This window comes from Culex quinquefasciatus, chromosome 2 (genome assembly GCF_015732765.1).
Source record: "Culex quinquefasciatus strain JHB chromosome 2, VPISU_Cqui_1.0_pri_paternal, whole genome shotgun sequence".
In the NCBI taxonomy this organism is placed as follows: Eukaryota; Metazoa; Arthropoda; class Insecta; order Diptera; family Culicidae; genus Culex; species Culex quinquefasciatus.
In genome coordinates, this window is record NC_051862.1 from 116,807,060 (window position 1) to 116,814,559 (window position 7,500).

The window sequence follows — 7,500 nt, forward strand, 5'->3', positions numbered from 1 at the left end:
TATTGTTATTTGTTTGTTTCTCGTCGGGCACCTTTCTGCGCGTGCCACTTAAGTGGGTCATAAAAGTGTTGTCGGGTTTTCCCGTCCTACGCTCCTAATTGATTTTTATTTGTCTTCCTTTTTCTTACAACTCTCCTGATTCGCCTTTTCCTAATATTTTCGTTTTTAACAGAGAAAATCTACTGTGAATTTTTCTGGTAAGGCGAGGGTCGCTTCATATCCCCACACTTACGAGCTAGATGTTTGTCTGCTAAAGACGATCATCTACTGTCAGCTAGGTATATGTTGGAAATTGGTTAGACTTAATATTTAACTTAATTTTGATTGTTATTACAATTGATTCTGTTCGATGATGATGATTATTAATTGATGATCTCGCTGATGTTGTGGCTGATGAAAAAACTATCAACCTTGATGTTGATGTTGTGGCTGATGACGTTCCTTCCGTGTTGAAAAAAAATTATATTGTTGTCATATCCACTCTTTTATTCAATATCAATCTTACGGTTTAAAATAATCAAGTCATTGCTTGGTTTTTAGTGAAAATGATTCTTGTCAACTTAATCTGATACCATTCTGTTTATGTCGTTTCTTTTCCAGCATATTTGAAGAAATTGTGTGGAGATTTGCGTCAATCCTTTATGTGTGAATACACTGTGCTATCCATTCAGTTGTTTTTAATTTGTAGCGAATTGCAGTTCCATTCATTTGTTTTGATCAGCATTAAACTGTGATTATGCAGTTTCATCCAATTGTAACGAGTAGCGATTGTATAGTATCCAATTGTTTTGATCTATATCTGATGTTCAGATCATGTTTCATCCTTCGTCTCATGAGTTAATCGTTCATAAAGTATTCGGTTCCATTCACATTTATTTTGATTGAACAGATATATCTTTCCTCCACACAAAGTTATTGCTGCACTGTTGCCATCGTTTTTCCAATTATCAGATTATCAATCCATTTGAATCAAGTTTCACCTTTCACCTCACAAATCCTATCATACCTCAACCGTTTTCGATTAATTGTTAGAGCTCGAGGAACTTCTGCGATGCTTGTTGATCTTGATGTCCCATTGGTGAACTCCGGAATCTTAATTTAATAAGTGTAGTGTTTGTGTATGTGGGTTTATAATTTAACGTGTATTTGTTTTTTTCACTTAATTTTAAAACATTTTACGATCTTTTAAATTGTATTGTTGCATTGTATTGATTTTTCTTATCATTATTATTATTATTAATTACTATGCCCAGTTGAATATTTTACCTTTTTTAAATGTGTAAAGTAAATCTTCCCCAGTTCCTGATGGGAATACCCGTGAAGAGTATCGGAGCCGGCATTTACAAAGCGGATTCAGTGGCAGTTTTTCACTCAACTAATGTTAACATGGCGACCTATGATGTCGTGATAAGGTCCAGTTTGTGACGATACACTACCTTCCCTTTACTAAGCAATCGAATCCAGAAGGGAAAAGATCACCAGTTGTGTTGGTCCGAGCCGGGATTTGAACCCCGATCTACCGTTTACAAGGCGGAAGCGTTACCACTAGGCTACGTGGCTTGGTCATTAATGTGCCATAATATATATTCCTTTCTTGTCATGGCTAAAAAAATAAAAAAATAATTATTATTACAAGGAGAGTAGCCTACCTAAGATTTCGCTTGCGGAATCATCCTCCTCTCTCTTTTATGCTGGAAATAGGTCGTTAACGCTGGTTTTTGTATATTTACTAATTATTCTGGAACTACCTTCTATATAATAAAAAAATGAAAATTATTATTTTTGTTTGTCGATATGTCGAACCATTTATCATACTTAAAACATTCTTTTACACATTCATTCTGGTCTGCAGTACCTTGTCCATATAAACACTCATTCATTCATTGATTCATTCAGTTCGCATCTCATTTTTGTTATTTTTTTATATTTTTTTTTAATTTGATTTTCTTGAGCTCTTTTTTATGTTATCCTATTACGACGCCAAATAATTTATTTTTAATTTTAATTACTTGAACGATAATTATATAAGTTCCTAGGAAAAATGATGTTATTTCCGAAAATATTGAAATTCCTTTCATAATCGCTTTCAATAGTCTTATTAATTCATGATCCATTATTGGCGATGCTAATAAGGAATCGAATTTAAACCCTTGGTGACTGGGATTTTGCCCTGCCAAGGTTCTATACATTATCGTTGCTGCAATTCTGCCAGCGTTTTGTCCGAAAATCATGTTTCTCATTTTGTTTATACTTTTAGGATTATAAATGCCAGTTTCTATCAAATTTGGAATGGCTTCATAATTCCAATCTGTTACTAAGTCAGAAGTTAGTATAATTGGATTGTATGTTTCTCTTAATTTACTATCTACAGTGTACCAACGACCTCCTAAAACATATTTTACCGGTAATAACGGACTACAATCTATTTCGGTTCCCTTGTCTTGAATATGTCATGTATTTTCATTAATTTCATTCACACTTTAATATAATATCTTGTACTTTTCCATAGTTATTAGAGTGCACTCTTTTTTTTTCTTTGAATATTTGTTTTTTTTTTATACCACGTGGATTTTCAAAATTGTTAATTCATGCTATTATTCCATGCATTTACATTACATTTACATTTCTGTGATTTGATTAGTAAATAGCATTTATATTTATTAATGTTTTAGTTTAGTTAAGGCACTTTAAATACTTTCCTCTAATGTTTTAATCGCATGCAATCTATGACTATTTTAATCATTATAAGTTTAGCTATTTCTATGTTAATTATAATTCATGCATCCATATTAACTTATAACATTTAATTATCTAATTTAGTCATTAAACTTTTTCAACCTATTATTATGAATCTTCTCTAATTTATTACCATTTTTAATTACTGTTGTTTGCTCACTTGGCAAATCCACCACTTCATAAGGACCTCTCCATAAGCTTTGTAATTTTTCCCGACACCTGATGGAATAGTTTCAACTATAACTAGATCTCCATACCAGGGTTGCCATTCTCTCGCATTTTTGTCATAAATTTCTTTTCTTTTGTGTTTTGAAGCCAATACATTTTGTACAGCTTTGTCGTGAATATTTTTAAAATTTGCTTTCATCTCTGTAACATAATCATCGTAATTTAGTTCTGTCTCCGTAACATTGTAGACTGAATTCGGAATTCTAGCTTGTCTACCATATAATAATTCAAAAGGTGAATATCCAGTAGATGAGTTTACTGTGGTATTAAATTGAAACGTGAAAATGGTAATAACTGATCCCATGTTTGAGGATTTCCTGCAATGTAATTTCGTAAGAACGTTTTAAGTTCTCTATTTGAACGTTCAACTAAATTTGCCTGTGGATGATAGGCACTTGTATTAATTTTCTTGATTTTTAATATTTTGCAAGTATGTTTTAATAAATTACTCATAAAATTAGCTCCTTGGTCTGTTACGACTTCTGCTGGAGCACCAAATCGACAAATGAAATGCTCTACAAAAGCTCTTGCCACTGTCGTGCTTTCTTGATCCGGTAAAGGAGCAACTACTAAAAATCTCGTAAGATCGTCTTGAATGACTAATCCATACCGATTATTGTCTTCGGATATAGTTAAAATTACTATATCCATATAAATTTTCTGAAAAGGTTCTGTCGACGTTGTCGTAATTTTCATTGGAATTTTGTGTTTTGGCCAAATTTTATTTTTTGACATAATTCACATTGCTTTACATAATTTTCAACGTCTCGACGCATATTATCCCATGTGAAAAGAGGACTAATACGTTGAAGCATTCTTCTTCCACCTACATGACCTCCTAATGGTGAATCATGAAATTCTTTTAACACCGTATCTCTGTCTTCCATTTTAACAAACATTCTAGTGTCATTTGATGCATATAATGTGAATATTTTGTTATATTTTCCAGCTATAAATCTTAAAATGTTTACATCTGGATTGTGTTGCAAATTTCTAAACGAAACAATTTGTATGTTTCGAACTGATTTTATGAAATCAGGACAATTTTCAAAACTTTTACTAATCCATTGAAAAGTTCTTCAATGTTTGTTACTGATTTAACTGAGCCATTGATAATTAAACCATACATTTTGTGTTCCGGAATGGATAAAATATTATCATACAAGTAATCTTTCATACCATGTGGTAGGTCAACTAATTGAGATAATTCTTTAAATGCTGTTTTACTATTTAGTATTACGAATGTGGCATCTGCATCACTTTCGTTTAGCATTGTTTTTGTAAATTTAAGTAATTTAAAATCAATTTCATCCTTATTTTGAGCATCGAAGAAGTCGTCCAAAGAATACTTTTTCCATGAATCATCTTCCTTTTCATTTCCAATATCGATTGTTTGTAATACGTCGATAGTTTCATTTAAATCCTCTTCATTTTGCGAGATATCATTTGTTATATCTATGTTGATATCATCTATAATTAGATTTTTCGAATTTCCAATTTGGTTTGATGAATCCTTTTGTTGACGTTTCTGTTGTCTGGTCACGACAGCAATTAAATTATTTTCTGAATTAATTTCCTCAACATCTTCATGTTTAATGCGAGAAAGAAAATCTGCAACAACATTTTCTTTGCCTTGTTTGTATCTAATGTCACACCCAATTCCTTGAATTTTTAATCTTAATTTTGAAAGAGTTGGTGAGGTTTCTTTTAATCTCCAAATTGCAATTAATGGTCTATGGTCAGTATAGACAATAAACTGTTGATTAAAAATATAGTGTTTAAAATACTCAATAGCCCATACAATAGCAAGTAATTTTTTCAATTGTATAATATTTCTTTTCAGAAATACTTAATGCTCTACTGGCGTATGCAATTGGATTGTCATTTGTTTTGGCATTTGATAATACTGCCCCTACAGCATAATCACTAGCATCTGTAGTAATCACAAATGTATCATTATAATTTGGACGAACTAAAATTGGTTCTGTCATCAAGCATTGTTTTAAATCATGAAATGCTTTTTCACAATCCTCTGACCATTTGAATTTGACATCCTTTTTTAGTAAATTATTTAAATGTTTTCGTTTATCTGCCATATTTGGTATGAATTTTCCGTAAAAGTTAACTGTTCCAAGAAACGAACGAACATCTTTTATGTTTTGAGGACGTTTTAAATTTTTAATAATATTTATATTATCTTCCGTTGGTCTAATTCCATGTTTGTCAATAGTATGACCCAAATATTTAATTTGTGTCTTCAAAATGCTACATTTGGACGGCTCCACTTTCAAATTATGACGACTTAAAGCATTTAAAATTTTGAACAGATTATCGTTATGTTCTTTTATGGTATTTCCAAATATAATAATGTCATCCAGATAGACAAAAGCCTTCACTGGTTGAATTTCAAAAAGAATAATATTCATTAGCTTTTGAAAAGTTGCCGGACTGTTTTTGAGACCCATAGGCATTCTTAAAAATTCATAATGTCCCTTCCAAGTAGAAAATGCAGTTTTAGCCGCATCTTTTGGATGAATGAGTATTTGATAAAATCCTGATTTTAAATCAATCGAAGAAAAATATTGAGCATCACCAATGTTATCCAGAATCTCGTTTATTAATGGAATCGGAAAACAAATGGTTTCGTTATAAGATTTAATGCTCTAAAATCAACCACGATTCTGTATTTTTCTTGCCATCAGCTCCCACTTTCTTCGGGATGCACAGTACAGGAGCATTCCAAGGACTTTTGCTAGGTTGAATAATTCCTAATTTAAGCATTTCTTCGATCTGTTCGTCAATATGAGTTTTCGTAGATTCTGGCATTCTATATTGCCGTTTATTAATTGGTATGTTTGTTGTTGTTTCGATTTCGTGAATTGCTGCATTTGTAAAAGTCAATTCATCGCCCTCGAGGAAAAATAATTTATTGAATTTTCGAATCATGAAAACTATGGCGTCATGATTTTCATTATTTAGATGTTTTAAATTAATTGTTTCTAAAAGTTTTTTTAATCTTTCTTCGCCGCATACATATTTGAACTTTTTATATTCAATGACGTCACAATCTTTGTCAATATCCAAGTTTAATTCCTTGGGAATGCATAATTCATCATCAAAATTACTTTGAGGTGAATTATGTATTTCATACGTTTGAGCATTATTTTCACAATAAGCTATAATATTTGCGTTTTCTTCATTCCCGTCATTTTCATCGTCACTTGAAGTAGATATTTCTTCACAATTAATATCTGCAAGATTCTCCTCATTTTTGTTATAATGATTATTAAAGTATAATCTTGGTTTTTGTAAAACAATGAAATTAAAATTTTTATCAATGAAAAGAGTGTGTCTCTTCAAGAATTCTGCACCAATAATTCCCGGTACAGGTAAATTCTTCATAACATAAAATTTTGTACTGAAAATTGTGTTACCAATCAACAATTCGATTATAACTGAACCCATTGTTTCATTACACGTATTATTGATGCCAGTTAAAGAAATATTATCTTTAAAATTGACATGAGAATAACCTATTTTATTTAAAACATTGCTTCTTATTATATTAACACTTGCACCTGTGTCAAGCAAGTAGTGAATAAAATTAAACGGGTTTTGTTTTGAAGCAATTCTTAATCTAAATTGTAGAAAAGGAGTTAAAATTATTTTGAGAATTTCGTGAGGGGGGTTATAAAATTCTCTTTGCTCTCTTAAACTATTATTATTCCAAATATTATTCCGATTATAATTCCGTCTCCTAAAACGATTTCGAGCTCGGAAATTAGAGCGTCTATTGAATTTTCCATTTTGCCGGGTATTTCGGACGCCAAATCTATCGAAAACCCCAAAATTAGTTTTTCGTTGTGGATAATATGTTTTAGAATTATTAGACATATTATTCTGTTGAGAGCTATTTTCTCTATTAGCGTTAAAATTTTGGTTCGGTCGATTGTTTGAATGATTTTGGTTAAAATCATGATGTTGTTGTTGATGCCGGAATCTATTATTTTCCTGCGTAACATTTCTGTTATCATTATTCCTGTGGTAATTTTGGTGATAATTATTTCGAAAAACTGGTGCACTATTCGCTAAATTACCGTTATTATTATTATTGTAGTGTTTACATTGGCTTCTGAAGTTGGTTTTCACAGTTGGTGTCTGTATGTTCATTTTCTGTACGTGTTTCTGAAGATCTTCAAATTCTTCATCACTGACGTAATGATGTTCGAGAGTATTCAAAAATTGCCTAAAATCTGTTTCCACAATATTTTCGCAGTGCGCTGTAATTCAATGTTGTTTAAACCCGCAATGAAATGAAGTTTAAAATTTTTCATAACTAAACTGTTCTTATTGAAGTCTTCTACGGACTCTAAGTCTGCAAGAATTTCCAATGCTCTGTTTTTGTATGACTTAAATTTCTCAAATTGCTTTTGTGAGATTGTACCAATTGTTTTGAAAATATTTACCGATGATTTTTTTACACTGAATTCTTCAATCATATTCTGTTCAACCTTTTCCCATGGTAAATTTGAAATT